We start from the raw sequence: 21,585 nt of genomic DNA, 5'->3' as shown, positions 1-21,585 counted from the left end.
TAATTGGATTTTACAAGCATATCGTGCACTTATTAAAATTGGGGATTAAAAGTCCTTATCTCATATCCCAAAAATAATCTTGTACTTGAATTTATGTCGATTAACTTACAATTAATCCAACGTACAAAAATACGGGATATAACATCCTTCCCCCCTTTAGAATATTCGTTCTCGAATGTTAAACTAGTTCTATAGGGCTATATAAAAATTTCGGGAAAGTCCCTTCCATCGGTATACGTACCAACCTGTATTTAGCTAGCCACGAATGTCTTACAATAACATGTAGTCTCATCTACCAATCAATATAGTCAAGTGAGGAATTTAAATTACCTGTAGGAATAGGGAACAAGTAAGGGTACTTATTCTTCATCTCATCTTCGGCTTCCCAGGTCATCTCTTCTCTATTGTTGTTTCGCCACAATACCTTGACGGAAGCCACATCCTTAGTACGTAACCTTCTGACTTGGCGATCAAGTATAGCTATAGGGCTCTCCTCATAAGATAACTCCTTCGTTACCTGGACATCCTCTACAGGGAATACTCTAGAAGGGTCACCAATACACTTATGAAGCATTGATATGTGAGAGAGTGGATGTACTGCTTCTAAATCAGATGGTAGGTCCAACTCATAGGAAACCTTGCCTACCCTACGAATAATCTGATAAGGCCCAATTTACCCTTCATGGGTGACACCTTCAAGAACACCCAATCACCAATCTGAAACTCTAAGTGTCGATGTCGACTATCTGTATATGACTTCTGTCGACTCTGGGCTGATAATAACCTCTCCTGAATAAGCTTCACCTTATCAACAGCTTGCTGAATCATGTCTGGGCCTATTAATTTAGTCTCACCAACATCGAACCAACCAATAGGTGACCTGCACTTCCTCCCATATAAGGCCCCATACGGTGCCATCTGGATACTAGAATGGTAGCTACTATTATAAGCAAACTCGATAAGTGGAAAATGATCATCCCAACTACCTCTGAAATCGATAATACAGGACCGCAACATATCTTCTAGCGTCCGAATGGTACGCTCGGCCTGTCCGTCAGTCTGAGGGTGAAATGCTGTGCTAAGACTCACCTGTGTCCCCAATCCCTTTTGGAATGATCTCCAGAAGTTAGATATAAACTGAGCTCTTTTGTCTGAGATAATAGATGTGGGAACCCCATGGAGTCTCACTATCTCCCTGATATATAACCTTGCATAGTCCTCAGCTGAATAAGTGGTCCTGACTGGAAACAAATGGGCTGATTTTGTCAGCCTATCCACAATAACCCATATAGAGTCATACTTCCGTGGAGTGCGAGGTAAACCTGTAATGAAGTCCATATTAATTACTTCCCATTTCCAGGTTGGGATCTCTATCTCTTGTAATAATCCACCAGGCTTCTGATGCTCGACCTTAACCTGTTGATAATTCGGGCACTGAGGAACAAACTCCGGCATGTCCTTTTTCATGCCATCCCACCAATATAAACATCTGAGGTCATGATACATCTTCGTTGACCCTGGATGAACAGAATAAGAGGCATAGTGTGCCTCTTCCATAACTTGCTGGCGTAGCCCTGCAACCTTAGGTACGCATAATCTGCCTTCATATCGTAGCACTCCATCAGGTGTAACTTCGAATGGGGTCTTCTCCTTTTGAAGGGTTGTATCTCTATACCGTGCCAGAACAGGGTCCTCGTATTGGTGTCTCTTTACCTCCTCTATGATAGAGGATTCAGCGACTTCTCGAACAGAAACTCCACTATCTCTAGAATAAGCCAGACGGACTCCAAGATTAGCTAGTCGATAAATCTCATAAACCATCTCCTTACTTTCTGGTTGCACATCTATCAAGCTACCCATAGATTTACGGCTAAGGGCATCTGCTACAACATTTGCTTTCCCTGGATGGTATAGTATATCAACATCATAATCCTTTAGTAACTCTAACCACCGTCTCTGTCGCAAATTCACCTCCTTCTGCTTAAAAATATATTGGAGACTCTTGTGATCCATATAAATATCAACATGAACACCATATAAGTAATGCCTCGATATCTTCAAGGCATGAATTACCGCTGCTAATTCCAGATCATGAGTAGGATAATTCCTTTCGTGCTTCTGAGCTGTTGGGAAGCATAGGCTGTAACCCTACCATGCTGCATCAATACACAACCTAATCCACTACCTGAAGCATCACAATAAATAACATAGCCATCTGGTCCCTCTAGAAGAGTTAGAACTGGAGCCGTAGTCAGCTTGTCTTTCAACAACTGGAAGTTTTGCTCACATGCATCAGTCCACTGGAACTTAGCTACCTTCTGAGTTAGCCTTGTTAAAGGCGCAGAAATTGAGGCAAACTTTTCTACAAATCTCCTGTAATATCCTGGTAGCCCCAGAAAACTGCGTACCTCAGTGAGTGTCGTAGGTCTAGGCCAAGTCTTTACAGCCTCAATCTTCTGTGTATCTACTCGAATACCATCAGCTCCAATAATATGCCCCAAGAATGCTACTGAAGTCAACCAGAATTCGCATTTAGAAAACTTAGCATACAACTTCTAGTGTTGGAGCACCCTAAGTACCGTCCTCCAATGATCTGCATGCTCCTCTTCTAAACGTGAATAGACCAGAATATCCTCAATAAATACAATCACGAACATATCTAGGAATGGTTTGAACACTCGGTTCATTAAATCCATAAATACCGCTGGAGCATTAGTCAGCCCCAAAGACATCACTCTAAACTCATAATGTCCGTATTGGGTCCTGAATGCAGTCTTTGGAATATCTGCCTCATTGACCCGCACCTGATGATAGCCTGACCATAAGTCTATCTTCGAAAAGCATTTAGCACCCTGCAACTGGTCAAATAGATCATCAATCCAGGGGAGGGGATATCTATTCTTTATTGTTACTTTATTCAGCTACCTATAATCAATACACATCCGCAGCGACCCATCTTTCTTTCTCACAAATAATACCGGTGCTCCCCAAGGTGATGTGCTAGGCCTGATGAAGCCCTTTTCTAATAAGTCCTTCAGTTGCTCTTTTAACTCCTTCAGCTCTGCAGGTGCCGTTCTATAAGGAGGACTAGATATGGGCTGAGTATCTGGCAATACATCTATAGTAAACTCTATCTCCCACTCAGGAGGAAGACCTGGAAGTTCGTCTGGGAATACATCTGGAAATTCATTAACTATCGGGACTGACTGAAGAGTCGGTACCTCTGCTTTCAGGTCATGCACACGAACCAGATGATAAATATAACCCTTTCTAACCATCTTCCTTGCTTCGAGGTGTGAAATAAACTTACCCCTCGGCGATACTGTATTCCCCATCCACTCTATAATCGGCTCACTTGGTAACTGAAATCGAACTATCTTTTCTCTACAATCAATGTTAGCCTAACAAGAAGCTAACCAATCCATACCCATTATAACATCAAACTTAGTCATATCTAACTCTATCAGATCTGCCACGGTGTGACGACTTTATATAATTACCGAACATTTATATATACTTGCTTTGCTATGACAGAATCTCCTACCGGTGTAGCTACTTCAAATGGTTCAATCAACTCAGGTTCTATTCCGATTCTACTAGCAACAAAGGGAGATATATATGATAAGGTGGAGCCTGGATCTACCAATGCATATACGTCTCGAGAGAAAATTCATAATATACCTGTAACCACATTCGGTGACGCCTCCTGATCGTGCCTCCTAGACAAAGCATATATGTGGTTCGAAGGACCGCTAGAACTAGAAGCTCTGCCACGACCTCTACCACGGCCTGCTGGTGTCTAAATACCCTGCCCCATAGGGCACATAGCTACAGAAAAAGATGAACAAGCAACCGACCCAGTACGCTGAGCCATACCACCTACACCATCCCCATAAGGGCACTCTCTCTTTATATGGCCCTGACGGCCGCACGAAAAATGAGCACCTGTAGCAAGACGGCATTCCCCAGAATGGAGCCTACCACACCGAGAACACCGAGGCAAAGGTGGCCTCGACTAACTCAAACCTCTATTCATCTACGAACCCGAACCTTTGGAGCTCTGACCGGCTCCTGAATACCCTGCGCTGTCAAATATCCTACCTGTGAACTGTGGGGGTGCACTCCGTGCTGGCTGGGAAGAATATCTAATATACTGCTGAGGCTGCCTGCCTTGAAACTCACCAGGATAACCAGCCGATCTAGCCCTCTTATGCAAGCCTCTGTCGTAATCTCTATCTGGCTGACGTCCTCTGTGTCGATCCTTTACCCCCTATGCATATGCCTGTACCCAAGAAATATCCATACCTGGCTGAAGAGCCACTGCCATATAGCCATCAATCAAATAACGATCCAGCCCCGTCACATAACGATGCACTCTATCAGCCATATCAGCTACAATAGTAGGCGCATATCTAGCCAACGAATCAAACTCAAGACTGTACTCTCTAACGCTCCTACCACTCTACCTCAAATGTAAGAATCTATCAACTCTAGCTCGCCTCATCTCTGGAGGCAAGAAGTGTCCAAGGAAAGCCTCCACAAACTCATCCCATACTGTTGGAGGAGCACCCTCGCCCCTAGATAACTCCCACGACTCATACCTGTCACACCCCAATTCTGATAGGGTGTGATGGGCACCCAACTCTTACTTAGAGCTGAGCGAACCCTCTGGCATTTACATAATGAAACTGGGCATATAGAAAAATTCAGGAAATATAATAAAGTACTTTCCGTCAAACCATAGAAATTTGCGAACGATACTCAATTAATAAAAAACCGAGTAAGTCAAACTGCCATATCGGCCTACATGGTCGCTTTACTCAACACATGATCTGCAAAGTCTCTAAGAGTAACACTTGAATCATATGAATCGGGACAGGGCCCCGAAATACTCGTACACACACAAGATAACCATAATGACTCGACACTGCTCCCGGAAGAAAATGGAGTTTGCCAATCCCAGCTGATAGCCAACCATCTTGGCTGAATACTTCTACCTGCAAGAAAATCTGGGACTGTGTGGCATGAACACAGTGCCCCCAGGCAAAGGGACGTCAGTACGAACAATGTACCGAGTATGTAAGGCAGCAGTAATCATAAAGAATGAAACATAAGCCATAATGAATGTATGAGAAACCACCTATAATATGAATAGCCCCTAAGGCAATGACTAAAAATGTATATATATGCCATACCCGGCCCTTCAATAAGGGATTCGGTGAAATATAATTATATACCGTACCCAGCCCTCTAGTGAAGGACACGGTGAAGTAATCATAAATATACCATACCCGGCCCATCATGGGACTCGGTGCCACAGTCACATCATATATATATATATATATATATATATATATATATATATATACCGTACCGGGCCCTCTAGTGAGGGACTCGGTGAACAATGCAGTGAAACTGTGCACGAATGCATACCCGGCCCGGGACTCGGTGAATGATATATTAACGGCATGCACGAGCAGAATAATGAGCAACCATATGCAAACTAAATCATAATCTGAGACTCAATAGAATAATTAGAATGAACTAACACTTGAGGATCAAAGACAACAGTCATGTCAAGTACCCTTCAAATGTCACCATGGATTATATCAAATAGGACTTCAGGAATCATAGACACGTATGAAGACATAATGAAATAGCTTCTGGAAATCAAGAACATTAGTCATTCTAGTATCTCTAAGAATAGGATCTTCTTTGAAGTTTATATGTTCGTCATCCGTTTGTTTCATATAGACCATGCCAAAAGAAGAAAAAAGGGAATAGTCTTAACATACCATGTCACTTCTCAAGCTAACCTTAACTTAGGTCTAGGGCTTCGCCGATCTACAAACAATACCAAATATGCGAATAATCAAGTTGGGATACTCTTTCAAACCAATCTTTAATTAGTTAGAAATCTAATGATATTTGGGTAGCATCTTTCTTAAGAACTTAATAATCCTAATGATTCCATTTTAGCCAAAATATCAATCCCAATACCAACATCAATATCAACAAATACATGTCCAAATAGAATCAAATCCATTCTTAAATCACTTCCAAAACAGCCCAATATACATTCCTGTACCGATGCTTGTATACATTTCTTTATTTCCGTATATACATAGTATAAAAACAAACATAACAACAACAACTACAACCAATCCCACGATATTCCAGCCCACAAAACAATTCATAACAACCACCAAACAGCCCACATGATAACAATAACAGTTTATCTGATTTCCGATATAGTTTTCGTAATTATTTCATCTAGCAACGTAGATACGATTCGGATAACTCAAATACATCTAGGAGAGAGGATTTCTTACCTTATATTCAAAGAACTACTCTTCTTCAATTTTACTTCACTTTGAAGAAATCTCCGCTTTGCAATGATCTGGATAAAACCGACGTGGCCATAACCTTTATATCGTTCACTGCATCTTGTTTCTTTGACGTAGAATGGAGACTCTCATGTGTTTAAATTGAAAATATAAGGTTGATACCCATATATTTGTTGCTGCATACGTTTTCTCAAGAGGATATCTCTTTTAAGAGTAAGATACCAAGTGTAGCATTTAATTATGGACCATGGGGTCCACCCTTATATATACTATATATCAGTACATGCTTATTCTCGCTGCTGCCTAGTAATGAACCCACGTGGATGTGTGTCAATATAACACTTATCCATCATATCTCCATTTAATATAATCCCACAATTAACCAATTATCCACATAATTAAATTCTTGATCCCAATTCACTTAAACATGGACCATTTTTAACACACTTCATATACTCATTATCATAATCATGTGGTAGAATTCTAGTCCATAGCCTTTTTACACAAATATTATTCCCAATCACCGTCGTCACTCTTGTTAAGGCTTAAATTATTTTTGGACTTCATTCCTCATATAAACCAAGTTCTTGATTTGCATGCATAAATATGACCAAATCCTTCGTGCTCGGGTAAACTTTCTCATGTTGGACGGTTAAATCCACTAGTCAAGAAATATGGGGTATTATAGCTTGGACTGTATTTCATTCAAATAAATTTCGAACCTTGACGAAACTTATTTTCTTCGATTTGTTTAACTTCTAATCCTTGTGATACATCCGTAATCACTCGAACCACCTATAAGCTTGGGGATAACTTCAGTTCCATTACTAATGTCATTTAACTCGCACACTTTCCAACGCATGAAAACACGAGATGTAACATCCTTCCCCCCTTTAGAACATTCGTCCTCGAATGTTAGACCAGTCTTGTATAAGTATACTGGTTATGGTGATCTCATAACGAATCAATTGTAACTTGAACTCATTTATCATGTCGTGCCTCTCTTTACTTATCCTAATGCTATTTTCCACTTGACATCTGTTAATATTGAATTTCCAAAGAAAGTGGTCATAATTCAGCTACTTTCGTAATTGACTGCAACTTACTATATCCGTCTAATTTTGAAGATTAGGTTGAATATTTCTTGTTTTGGAGTCATTTTTCCAGTAACACTGTAGAATAGGAGTTGTCTTTCCTTTGGGCAGGTTTACCATCGCATTTGGTTCCTCTTGTTCTCTTTTCTAACTCTTATAGGTCCACTTCCACTCTTTATTTAGGTCGCATAGCCAGCAACGTACCTTCTTGTTGGAGTCATAATTTTAATCCTCTAATATGCATTATCTATAATATTCCCTTTGAATAGTTGAACATGAGTTTCTTTCTTAGTAATGACTCTCAGTTGCAATACTCCGTTGACACCTCAGGAATATGCTTCCAAGAGATATAAGTGAGTTACTCTCCGAATATGATCCTCCTTGATATTTGAACCCGTCGATCTTTTCTCTTGCTCAATTAGTCTAGACAGCTTTTGTCCTCATCGTTACTTCTTACCATAACCTTATTTTTATAGTAATTAATTCTATACCCGCATTATTAAATCAACCATGTGAATCATTTGCTACATACTGATACCATGTCATCTCTTGACCTCTCGCGATTACATAATAATCAGGAACATTTTTCTTATCTTTAGAATCCTCTTCGGGTGTCTCTTCTCGCTTCACTTATATCTGGTCAAAGGTTAAAATACATGATGATCTTAAGGGGTTTTAAATCCCATGTTAATCATGTCACATAATGAATCTATCGAGAGCACTCTTTTGAGGTAAATACTCGTATCACATCGTGCGTGAACACTTATACAGGTAGTTCTCCCTATAGCACCCCTATCATCACATTGAGGTAATACCTCTCTCCTGTCATATGCCCATTTTTCAAATTTGTTTCACATTTTGCATCACTTTACGAAGTGCTATCTTGAACTTTCCGTCCCTCTTTTGTCCTTCGGTCCTTACCTTCATTCTTACGTCTATGCTTGTCGTATCACCTCATAATGTCGAAGGTCAATTTCCCTTCGTTGTCCAATGTCTATAACTATCTCACCATAGGATAGGTGCCTTTGTCATAGTGTTCTTTGCTACAAATTCATTGAGACCCATAGGTCATCTTACGCATTAGCCCTTTTTAGTAATATAGCTCATAACTAATCCTTCTGTTACAACCCAACCTTAAGGTGCCCGTCCTTTTGCTCGTCCTCTTTAAATTCACTGTCTTCTAGTAACCAGCTCATTCTGATCGTTTTGCTTAAACCATTTCACAATTTCCCTTAATCCAACTTGTAACGCTTTAGGCACATTATGTCATGTAGTTTCTTATCATACTCCTTCCCCTTTCTTTATTCCCCCTTTAATTTTCTCATATCCTATTGTAGGAGATTTTTCTGTCCCTTTTCCTTTGCTACTTGTAAGTCACAATATCATTAGCAAACAACTCTATTGCCAACATCTTAGCCTCTAATCCAGTATAGCATTTCCATCCTTTATAATATCTCTTAAGTTACTCGTTTCCATTCTCTTGTCGTATTCTTTCTTTTTATAAGCATCCACTTTCTAATGTCATATCATTCAAGACCTTTACAAATGATTCTCAGCAGTGTCTCAAATACTATCCTAACTTCTACCCATTTATTGCTGGCTTTCAGATCTTACTAACTTGTTTCAGCAATGGATCTCGTTTAAAGTTTAGCATCTATATCAAATATATTTCAGTGTCAATTGTTTCCATCTTACACCTGCATTTCTCTCACCTGCTTCCCCCTTTAAGGGTGTACTTACACCGTTATTTGTTTATATTCTGCTCTATGTCCTCATTTCCAATCTCAAATTCATCTGGTCCTTTTTCAAATTCACTTGGTATACTGTACCATATCCATGTCTTTTCTATATAATTTATAACTTTGATTATCCCCGTACGAAACCTTTATAAAATCACGAAGCGATGAGAACCTTTTTATATATAATACAAAATCTCATCTGATAGTCTGTAATCGAGTAATACAACCAATGTAGCAACTCATCCAAAGCCACATTCCACTTACTCCAATCAACAATTAATTAGCACTTGTAGTCGTTCCAAATTCTCAATTAGGTAGCACTTATATTCTGATGATAAGTGTCCAAAGTTCTCTTGTAGCATTATCTTTATCCCAACCTGTATCATCTGTTTCCTCTAATGAATTTACAATACATCATTTGTTCCTCAACCTACAGTCCCTGTCCTTTAAGGATTTCACTGTTCCCGAGGTGAAGTCATATACATGTAGTACTCCTTTATGCCTTATGCTCTTTTACCCTTGCTGTGTACCCAGTACTGACTTCTAACTTACTCAAATTCATATCGGGTTCATCTAAATGACAATCTTATCTTATAACCTTATCGTTGTACTATACCTTTAAGCTCGTAGCTATATATTTCCCTTTCGTTCTATACCCATACTCAATTAATTACGTCTATCTTGGGTGCTTCCTTTAGAATTCCGTAACCATTTCTCCAGTCTATGTCGATCTTTATTCTGTGCACGAGGAATCTTATGCTACCTCTATATCCTTCGGAAGACATTACTTCTGCATATCCCCTTTCTCATTTTCAAAACGTATTCTGTTCATCCCTGTTTGTTCTTATCATACCAGTCATTTTCTGGCACTCATTCTACCTCGTTGCTCATCTTTCTGTAGTTTGGTCTTTCATAATTCTGTCACTTATATTACTCGTGTTCTTACGCATGTCATAACCTATTACTACACTGTTATCTCGCTCGCTTTCTTCTTATTTCCTTCTTTCCATTAACTCCTTCTTTTCTTGTGCTCGCTTTTCATTGTCGTTCTCACATAATCTTTATTCTGAACTTTCCCTAAAGAACTTTATAAGTCTTTCTTATTCGTTCAATACCTTTCCTTTCCATTTTACATTTGCCTTTATACTTTGGTCACATAGATCACGTCATATCTTTTAGTCACTTCCTCACTAGGCTTTACTCATTTTTATAACAATCCTTATTATATTCACATGATATCCTGTTCGTAATCAATCCTATAGTGTAACACTTCTTAACCTTATTCACGATTCTTACTATGGTTTAATTACACTCTGTGGAGTAGGCATGCTTTCCCTTTTACCCTTTCGGGTCAATCTTATCCTTAATACCTCACAAGATGTCTTATCAATACATTCATATTCGTCACAATTCTTCTTCCTCTGTACTCTTGTCTCAATCATACTATTACTTATTTTAACTATAAACTCGTCGTAATTTATCCCTGCTTGTCAATTCAGTTGATATCTCAGTATAACACTCTATTAAGACTGGCTAGCCTTTCCTAAATCATCTCTTAGTATCACAAGCCCTTCCAAATTATCCTAGCATTCCTTTTTACCATATCGATATTGACCTCATAATTACTATTACCATCAATTCAATAGATAACTTATTTCTCGAAGTCAGCCGTAGTCGCAACTTAGTCAAATCCTATCTTGACCGTTGACACGACCTTTCAAGACACATTACGAACTTATATCTCATTCTCTCTTTATTTCTAGGAAAATTTTGGCAGAGTTTCCTCTGTATTTCTTACTATCCCAAGACCTGCATGCAAGAAATACCAACAATGCCTCACAGGGCCAACATATATACATATATATCATATCATATCATAGCCACACAGGGCTCCCAATATCAACAACAGTACGAAAATGATGAACTTACCTCGTATATCTAACTCAAACTGTGCCTGTTATACTTTCCTGTTTACTTTCCCTTTCAATCTTTAACTGCAGGTCTCAATCATACCAGCAACATTCATACCATATCTGACATGTACCCTACTTACCGTTACTTATCTTTTTACTGTTTCCTTCAGCTCCTTCTGTTCACACCTTATGTTACACCTCAGAAATTTTCAGTTGGTACGCAAGTAAATGGACTAATGATGTGCGCGAGGAGTGCGAGTGTATAATGTTTCATGGGAAATGCATGTGAAGGGATGTGGATGATTAGAATGAAAAGTCGAGAAATGAGAAAAATTGAAAGTTGGCAAAACTGCCCAGTGGTCGTATATTGCAAAATACGGACCGTAAAGTGCAACACAGTCCGTAAAATGGCAGTCGTAAACTGCCATGCAAAAGCTTCAGCCTTCTGCCAGTGGTCGTATAGTGCAAAATATGGACCGTAAACCTCCATGGACGACCACTGTTGACCCAGCACAGATTTTCCAATTCATTAAATATGAGGATCAAGACTTGTCTTATTTCATTTCCACATTACACCACTTCTCTCTAGAACTTCTCTCTACATTTATTATATGAGTTTTCAATGATTATAAGTCATCAATAACATTAAGACAAGTAAATCAAGGGTAAAGGAATCATCAAGGATCATCCAAGTCAAGAAATCCAAATGGAGAAAAACTAGGGTTTTGCTCAAAGAGGAGTATTATGTCACGACCCAACCCCGTGGGCCGCGACTGGTACCCTAACTGGGTACCCATACGTACCTACCCGACCGAATTCCGAATCATACGTTTTTTTTTTTTTTGAAACAGAAATTACAAAAGTAGGCCGATACAACTACGGCACGCGCGCAAACATATATATATCTGAACATACAGAAACATACAGATAAGCCGATAAGGCTAACATACAGACGAAACCCGTAACCCACACATCCATCTACAGGCCTCTACAGACATACAGAGTCATATGACGGGACAGGGCCCCGCCGTACCCAGAATATCCATACATACAGAGTATACAGAAGACAGGAGATATATACCAAAAATATACGCTCCGGATCAAAGGAGCTCTTCAAAACAGCTGAATCAGAAACCTACGCTGGCGGCGTATCACCTGGCGCTTCTGTACCTGCGGGCATGTAGCGCAGCCCCCGAAGAACGGGGGTCAGTACGAAAAATGTACCGAGTATGTAAAGCAGAAACATAACAGATATAAGCATAGTCCGAACCGGAGTCACAGAAATATAACAGACAGAACCATAAATCAGACTGACGGACAGAGTCATGATCCAGACAGACATACAGAATCGTGTTCCATACAAATAAATCGAATTATGGTTCGGACAGACAGACGGAATCACAATACGGACAGACGAGCAGAATCAGAATCCATACGGACATACAGACATAGTCGTAATTCAGACGGACAGACAGAAGTATGTCAGACAGAATTATGCATGTAGAGTAGTACAGAGTCATACAGAATCATACAGAGGCATGTGCTTATATAAATATAGATAGCACACGCATACATTCATATTGATCCCGGCCCTATCTGGGGGCACGGTAACAGAACCCGACCCTCTTAGTACGGGACGCGGTGGACAGACAGAATCAGATCAGATCATATGCCATCCTGGCCGCCATCCCCATACACAAATCATAATATCATACAGACATACAGATCCCGGCCCGTACGCCGAGGGACGCGGTGAACAATGCAGAGAAATATGCACGATAACAGAACCTGGCCCGGGACGCAGTGAAGGAATGCATTGAGACAGACACGAACCGATAAATGAGAAACTACTTACATACAGACTCAACATACAGACTCGATCAAACTGAAGGGTGCCAAACGGCGAGTCAAAATCAGAGTATCCAGATAGTATGCATAGTACGCGCCTATATCCTACTTGGGAAGGCACGACAGATTATTAGCAGAATCAGATTCTCAGATGTTCAGAAATCATTTTGTAAGAATTGCATAAAAATAGTTGTATCATAATCAAAATAATATTTCAATTGTTTTCTGAGAAAATCGGACAAAAGGGAGGTATTTAAAGTATTACAGAAGATATCGGGCCTTGTGGGCCCGCCTCGGACCAACTCGAGGCAACATATGTAAATTATCGCTAATAGACCTTATGAGGTCATCCATAATCGTTTGGAAGTGTTCCGACTCCGTTTAGGGAGGTTTTGTACAAAAACTCACTTTAAAGGCAATTTGCAAGAAAATAGCTTCAAATGAATTGAAGGAATTGGAGCGGTTTTCCGTCTCGAATTCCGGGGAACGGAGTCGTACTTAAGGCTCGCGGCCGAGCCTATCACATCCAGAACATGCCTAAGAACAAAGGGAAAGGCTCCACATACCTCGATAACGCGTTACGCTCGCTTGGCGTCAATCCAAATTTCGTCCAAAATCTGGAAATGGTCAAGTTTACCATTTGGTTAGTTTCAAACTTTCAATATTCCAACTTTACACATACTTGCCTACCGAAATTTCGGCAGCATTTCCTCTGTATATACGACATCCCCGAGACTTAGCTCGGCTGAATTCATCAACACAACAACCCAGAAATGACATCCAAACAACAACAAACATCAAGACATACACTAAGGCATCATTAGCCATCTTTCGACATAACGAAACATTTTTCGTTTCGAACTTGCATTTCCAAACTAAACTTATTATTTTCATATCCATTATCCATCAAAATCATTACGACATACATCGGAGGCATCCATACCATTTTCACATAATATTCATAAGATACACAAACATTCAAACTTTCCATTAAGTCACTACTTTTCCAATCTTTTCCTAACTTTCAACATACAAGTTCATAAACACATTTTCATATTCCTAGTTCATTATCATAAATCATAATTTCAAGAAATCACGCTAAAGCGGCATACTTTCCGACAACAACTTAACCAACAAATTCTTCGTTTTAGCTTAACCATTATCCTTCCATCTACTCCACAAAGTCATAACAACACAAGTATTGCATTAAATCAATTCAACCCATCCACTTTCACATAAGCACCACACGGCCAACATGCAATATCCTCCAACTTCCATTAATTCATCCCACTTTCATTTCTAATACAATTTTTACCATAACATACTAGATTCTAACATGAATTCAAGTCACCAAACCATGCAATATACATGCATACCCACGACCAACACCTACTTAGTTCCAACACACAAAATTTCCATATTTTTCATTCATTCACACATACTACAACATACATATACCTTTTATAACATAACAAAAGCATGAAATCCTTACCTTTCTTCAAGTTCTTCACTTGGAGGATAAAATTGCTTTCTTGCCACAATACTTATATCAACTTGTAGAGGGCTTTGAGCTTAGTACTAATCTCACAACAAAAGAATTTTTTGAACCAAGATTTGGCTCCAATAATTTGTTCCTTCTTTTCTTTCTTTTTCTTTCTTTCACCCGAATTCTCTCTCTCTCTTTGTTCTTGATTTCTTTTTGTTTTGTCTTCTTGACTTATCTTGAACCTTCTTTATACTTATCCATATATAAAATAATTTCCCATGGAATTTAATTAATCCATGGGCTTGGGTGAGTTGTGGCCGGTTGGGCCCCTTAAAGTTGGGCCTCACTTCACTTAATTTTTGAGCCCAAAATTGTTGGCTAATTATTGAAATTCATGGGACAAATTTCCAAAATTCCAATTTTTCCCTTGGCCTCCTTTCGTAATTCCACACCATTGTATTCATAACCATCACATTCATACCAAGAAATGTCCAATTGTGGCCTTATTCATCACAAGTCCATTTATCTTGAATTTTTCGAATAAGCGAAAATGTCGGATGTAACATCCTCCCCCCCCCCCCCTTTAGAAACATTCGTCCTCGAATGTTAAATTGACCTTATGGGGCGTCGTACTACTTCGGGAGGGCCCTCTTTATAATTGTCCTTCGTGGACTTCCCGACATGGCTTCTTCACCTACATGAGGGGGTAATTCTTCTCGTCACTGATTCAAATAACTTCATAATCTATATTTTCTCATACCCCACAAAATTATCGTAACAAACGGATGCTCTTCAGACATCATAGTCAATATCATTACTCGTTACACTGCTGAGTTCCCTACCACATCATCATAATCCCACTTCATACCAGGCGCTTCATACCAGCAGATTCAGAACTAGGGCCGGACGCGTAGAAGCATATCGGACGGATTCGTAGTGAAAGTCAGGCGGACAGAAATGTATCAGATAGAGTCGTAATCAAGATCAGACATACGGAGATGTATCAGACAGGCGTACGATCGAAATCAGACGCACAGAAGCATATCAGACGGATTCATATCCGGAGTCGGACATACAGAGGTGTGTTAGACAGAAACGTATTCAGAATCAATCATACAGGGGTAGGTCAACCAGAAACATATTCAGAATCGGATGTACAAAGATTTATCAGGTGGGGACATAATCGAGTTCAGAAGCATGGAGGCGTAATAAACAGAGCCTTATCAACATCGGAAGTACAGAAATATAACAGATAGAATCTGAAGCCGAATCAGATCACTCTTAGTAAGGCTCCAGTGATTTATGGAAAATTCCCTTATTGGTAACCTGGTTAGCCAAGTTATCATACGAATCGTCTCGCGTCGCTTATCGACTCTTTCAAAGATTCCGCTTATTCGCACTTATTATCTTTCCTACCATCCATACTCATCTTCCTTTTCAAACATCGTCATACCAGACTGAGTTATAATGGAATAGGGTTTTTTTTTTGTCCTTGACGGCATTTGTGTCCCCGCCCCTGCTTCGTTTCAGGTACTTGGTTTAGTAAAACCTTTCGTCTATCACAACGTTAGTTGCCGGGACTCGGTTCTTAACCCATATGGGCACCAAACGAAAATCATACACACACATCCTCTTTTCCTTTAGATTACCCCAAATTTTCATTTATATCTATCATACTTACACTTGTGCAAAACTTGGCATTACTTCCCAGGGGGTCACCCATCCCAGAATTGCTCTGGCTTGAGCACGCTTAACCCCGAAATTTTCATGCATTTTAACACGTTAGGGCTAATATAATTCCGTCGATTGCCCCGCACGACCTTTGTCACGAAATTTTAGGGCAAATCGGGGTCTTAGCAATTTTTCGGAAATTTTTTTGTAGCGGGTCCCATCCCCGGCTAAATCGTACAATTACCATGTCGCCTTTTGAATCTCGGTATCTACCAAGTTAACATTTACCTTACTATTTCTAATACCCAGACGTATAAGATCATGTAATGCAGCAAAATACAAACTTATCCATACATATATCTCTCAAAAAGAATCGTTGGCATACCTGGGCGTCCGCTCGAAGACGCTCCTGGGTCCTGCCGGCCGGTCAAAGCAAACACGCGGTTTGAAGGACCGCTGTAACCAGAAGCTGCGCCACGACCTCTGCCACGACCTGCTGGCGCTGGTGCTGGTGCTCCTCGCCCTGTGGGGCGTATAGCTGTCGAAGGAGAAGATGAGCCTGCAACGGACCCAACAGGCTGAACTAAACCTGAACCGGAACTGCCCTTAAGCGGGCACTCTCTGACTTGATGGTCTGGGCTCCCACAAAAATAACAAGCGCCCGTAGCGCGATAACACTCCCCCGGGTGGGGTCTCCCACAGTAAGAACATGGGGGTATGGGTGGCCTCGACTGACCGGGACCTCTGCTCACCTGTGGGCCTGGGACTCTGGAGCTCTGTCCCGAGAACTGTGGGGGTGTACTGTAGGCTGGCTGGGACGAATACCTGTTACCCTGCCGCTGGGAAGGCTCACCCTGAAATCCCCCTGAATATCCAGCCGATCTGGCTCTCTTAGGTCGGCCCCTATCGTAACCCCTATCAGGCCGACGCTCCCTACGTCGGTCCTCCATGCCCTGGGCGTATGCCTGTAACCGGGCTACATGCATCCCTGGCTGAGAAGCCATGGCCAAGCAACCGTCAATCAGATAAGGGTCTAGTCCAATCACATACCTGTGCACCCTATCGGCCATCTCGGCTACTATAGCGGGTGCATACCTAGCCAGTGAGTCGAACTCTAGGCTGTACCCGCGAACACTTCTACCATTTTGTCTCAGGTTCAAGAACCGATCAACCCTAGCTCTCCGTAGCTCTGGTGGTAGAAAATGGTCAAGAAAGGCCTTAGTAAACTCGGCCCATACCGCTGGGGAAGCATCGTCACCCCTGGAGAGCTGCCAAGACTCATACCAATTTGCCGCCACCTCATATAATCGATACGAAGCCAACTCCACAGACTCAGTCGGCGAAGCCTTAATCAATCGTAGTGTGCTCTCCATCTTTCTAATGAACTCCTGGGGGTCCTCCTCAGGTTTTGTCCCGGAGAATTCTGGAGGCTTACATGTCAAAAACTCCCGAGCCCTGGAGCTCTCATACCTGTCCGCACGACCACCCCCAAATCCATGCCTGCGAACCTGCTCCGTCATCAACGTGGTCAATAACTGAACCGCATCTCGGATGGCCCTACCCTCCGCCCCTGCCTGTGGAGCTGGAGGCTCGGGCACTGGAACCTCAGGAGCTTGCGGTGGAGCCGTCTCCCGATTAGCAGCTCCTGCTGCTCTGATATCCTCCGGCAAGGGGGGTGTAACAGATCCAGACGACGGGGGCACATCCTCAAGTGCAGGCTGCACACTGGCCCTGGTAACCCTCGGGGCCCGGCTGGTCTCTCCTGCCTCTATCCTCGCCTTGCCCTTCTGGGCAGCTGTTGCCTTCTTCGGAGGCATCACTGAAACATAGCATATCGTTAGGAGAGGATCATCCTACTAATACAGTTCTATCGCACGATCTAAGAATCCAAAGAAGGGTAACATCCTAAATGTCCTGCAGCTTCCTGTTTATAGATGTGGTGCACAACACATCGATAAACAAGACTCTACTAGACACGGCCTGTAGACATACCGAGGACTAACCGCTCTGATACCACTTTTGTCATGCCCCAACCCCGTGGGCCGCGACTGGTACCCTAACTGGGTACCCATACGTACCTACCCGACCGAATTCCGAATCATACGTTTTTTTTTTTTTGAAACAGAAATTACAAAAGTAGGCCGATACAACTACGGCACGCGCGCAAACATATATATATCTGAACATACAGAAACATACAGATAAGCCGATAAGGCTAACATACAGACGAAACCCGTAACCCACACATCTATCTACAGGCCTCTACAGACATACAGAGTCATATGACAGGACAGGGCCCCGCCGTACCCAGAATATCCATACATACAGAGTATACAGAAGACAGGAGATATATACCAAAAATATACGCTCCGGATCAAAGGAGCTCTTCAAAATAGCTGAATCAGAAACCTACGCTGGCGGCGTATCACCTAGCGCTTCTGTACCTGCGGGCATGTAGCGCATCCCCCGAAGAACGGGGGTCAGTACGAAAAATGTACCGAGTATGTAAAGCAGAAACATAACAGATATAAGCATAGTCCGAACCGGAGTCACAGAAATATAACGGACAGAACCATAAATCAGACTGACGGACAGAGTCATGATCCAGACAGACATACAGAATCGTGTTCCATACAAATAAATCGAATTATGGTTCGGACAGACAGACGGAATCACAATACGGACAGACGAGCAGAATCAGAATCCATACGGACATACAGACATAGTCGTAATTCAGACGGACAGACAGAAGTATGTCGGACAGAATTATGCATGCAGAGTAGTACAGAGTCATACAGAATCATACAGAGGCATGTGCTTATATAAATATAGATAGCACACGCATACATTCATATAGATCCCGGCCCTGTCTGGGGGCACGGTAACAGAACCCGACCCTCTTAGTACGGGACGCGGTGGACAGACAGAATCAGATCAGATCATATGCCATCCTGGCCGCCATCCCCATACACAAATCATAATATCATACAGACATACATATCCCGGCCCGTACGTCGAGGGACGCGGTGAACAATGCAGAGAAATATGCACGATAACAGAACCTGGCCCGGGACGCAGTGAAGGAATGCATTGAGACAGACACGAACCGATAAATGAGAAACTACTTACATACAGACTCAACATACAGACTCAATCAAACTGAAGGGTGCCAAACGGCGAGTCAAAATCAGAGTATCCAGATAGTATGCATAGTACGCGCCTATATCCTACTTGGGAAGGCACGACAGATTATTAGCAGAATCAGATTCTCAGATGTTCAGAAATCATTTTGTAAGAATTGCATAAAAATAGTTGTATCATAATCAAAATAATATTTCAATTGTTTTCTGAGAAAATCGGACAAAAGGGAGGTATTTAAAGTATTACAGAAGATATCGGGCCTTGTGGGCCCGCCTCGGACCAACTCGAGGCAACATATGTAAATTATCGCTAATAGACCTTATGAGGTCATCCATAATCGTTTGGAAGTGTTCCGACTCCGTTTAGGGAGGTTTTGTACAAAAACTCACTTTAAAGGCAATTTGCAAGAAAATAGCTTCAAATGAATTGAAGGAATTGGAGCGGTTTTCCGTCTCGAATTCCGGGGAACGGAGTCGTACTTAAGGCTCGCGGCCGAGCCTATCACATCCAGAACATGCCTAAGAACAAAGGGAAAGGCTCCACATACCTCGATAACGCGTTACGCTCGCTTGGCGTCAATCCAAATTTCGTCCAAAATCTGGAAATGGTCAAGTTTACCATTTGGTTAGTTTCAAATTTCAATATTCCAACTTTACACATACTTGCCTACCGAAATTTCGGCAGCATTTCCTCTGTATATACGACATCCCCGAGACTTAGCTCGGCTCAATTCATCAACACAACAACCCAGAAATGACATCCAAACAACAACAAACATCAAGACATACACTAAGGCATCATTAGCCATCTTTCGACATAACGAAACATTTTTCGTTTCGAACTTGCATTTCCAAACTAAACTTATTATTTTCATATCCATTATCCATCAAAATCATTACGACATACATCGGAGGCATCCATACCATTTTCACATAATATTCATAAGATACACAAACATTCAAACTTTCCATTAAGTCACTACTTTTCCAATCTTTTCCTAACTTTCAACATACAAGTTCATAAACACATTTTCATATTCCAAGTTCATTATCATAAATCATAATTTCAAGAAATCACGCTAAAGCGACATACTTTCCGACAACAACTTAGCCAACAAATTCTTCGTTTTAGCTTAACCATTATCCTTCCATCTACTCCACAAAGTCATAACAACACAAGTATTGCATTAAATCAATTCAACCCATCCACTTTCATATAAGCACCACACGGCCAACATGCAATATCCTCCAACTTCCATTTATTCATCCCACTTTCATTTCTAATACAATTTTTACCATAACATACTAGATTCTAACATGAATTCAAGTCACCAAACCATGCAATATACATGCATACCCACGGCCAACACCTACTTAGTTCCAACACACAAAATTTCCATATTTTTCATTCATTCACACATACTACAACATACATATACCTTTTATAACATAACAAAAGCATGAAATCCTTACCTTTCTTCAAGTTCTTCACTTGGAGGATAAAATTGCTTTCTTGCCACAATACTTATATCAACTTGTAGAGGGCTTTGAGCTTAGTACTAATCGCACAACAAAAGAATTTTTTGAACCAAGATTTGGCTCCAATAATTTGTTCCTTCTTTTCTTTCTTTTTCTTTCTTTCACCCGAATTCTCTCTCTCTCTTTGTTCTTGATTTCTTTTTGTTTTGTCTTCTTGACTTATCTTGAACCTTCTTTATACTTATCCATATATAAAATAATTTCCCATGGAATTTAATTAATCCATGGGCTTGGGTGAGTTGTGGCCGGTTGGGCCCCTTAAAGTTGGGCCTCACTTCACTTAATTTTTGAGCCCAAAATTGTTGGCTAATTATTGAAATTCATGGGACAAATTTCCAAAATTCCAATTTTTCCCTTGGCCTCCTTTCGTAATTCCACACCATTGTATTCATAACCTACACATTCATACCAAGAAATGTCCAATTGTGGCCTTATTCATCACAAGTCCATTTATCTTGAATTTTTCGAATAAGCGAAAATGTCGGATGTAACATATTATCAACCAAAGCTTGTTCCTACAACTTCTAAGGTAAGATTCATGATTTTTACAAGATGTTTAAGGTATTGGAGAGTTAAAATACATGGATTGTAGAAAATGTGGTCAACTAGGTCATGAATGATGAATAGTGACATTTTGAGAAATAGTTTGAATTGAGTTATGAATGTTGTTGTGTTGTGATATGAATGTGTTATAAATGGTATTAAGATCATGAACTAAACGATTTAGATGAATGGACGAAGTTGGGTGTTATGACCATGAGTGTGGGTGAATTAGAGGCAAATTGAGGAATCTAGATAATGTGGATAA

This window comes from Lycium barbarum, chromosome 8 (assembly GCF_019175385.1).
Source record: "Lycium barbarum isolate Lr01 chromosome 8, ASM1917538v2, whole genome shotgun sequence".
Classification (NCBI taxonomy): domain Eukaryota; kingdom Viridiplantae; phylum Streptophyta; class Magnoliopsida; order Solanales; family Solanaceae; genus Lycium; species Lycium barbarum.
Note: the sequence above shows the minus strand (reverse complement) of the source record.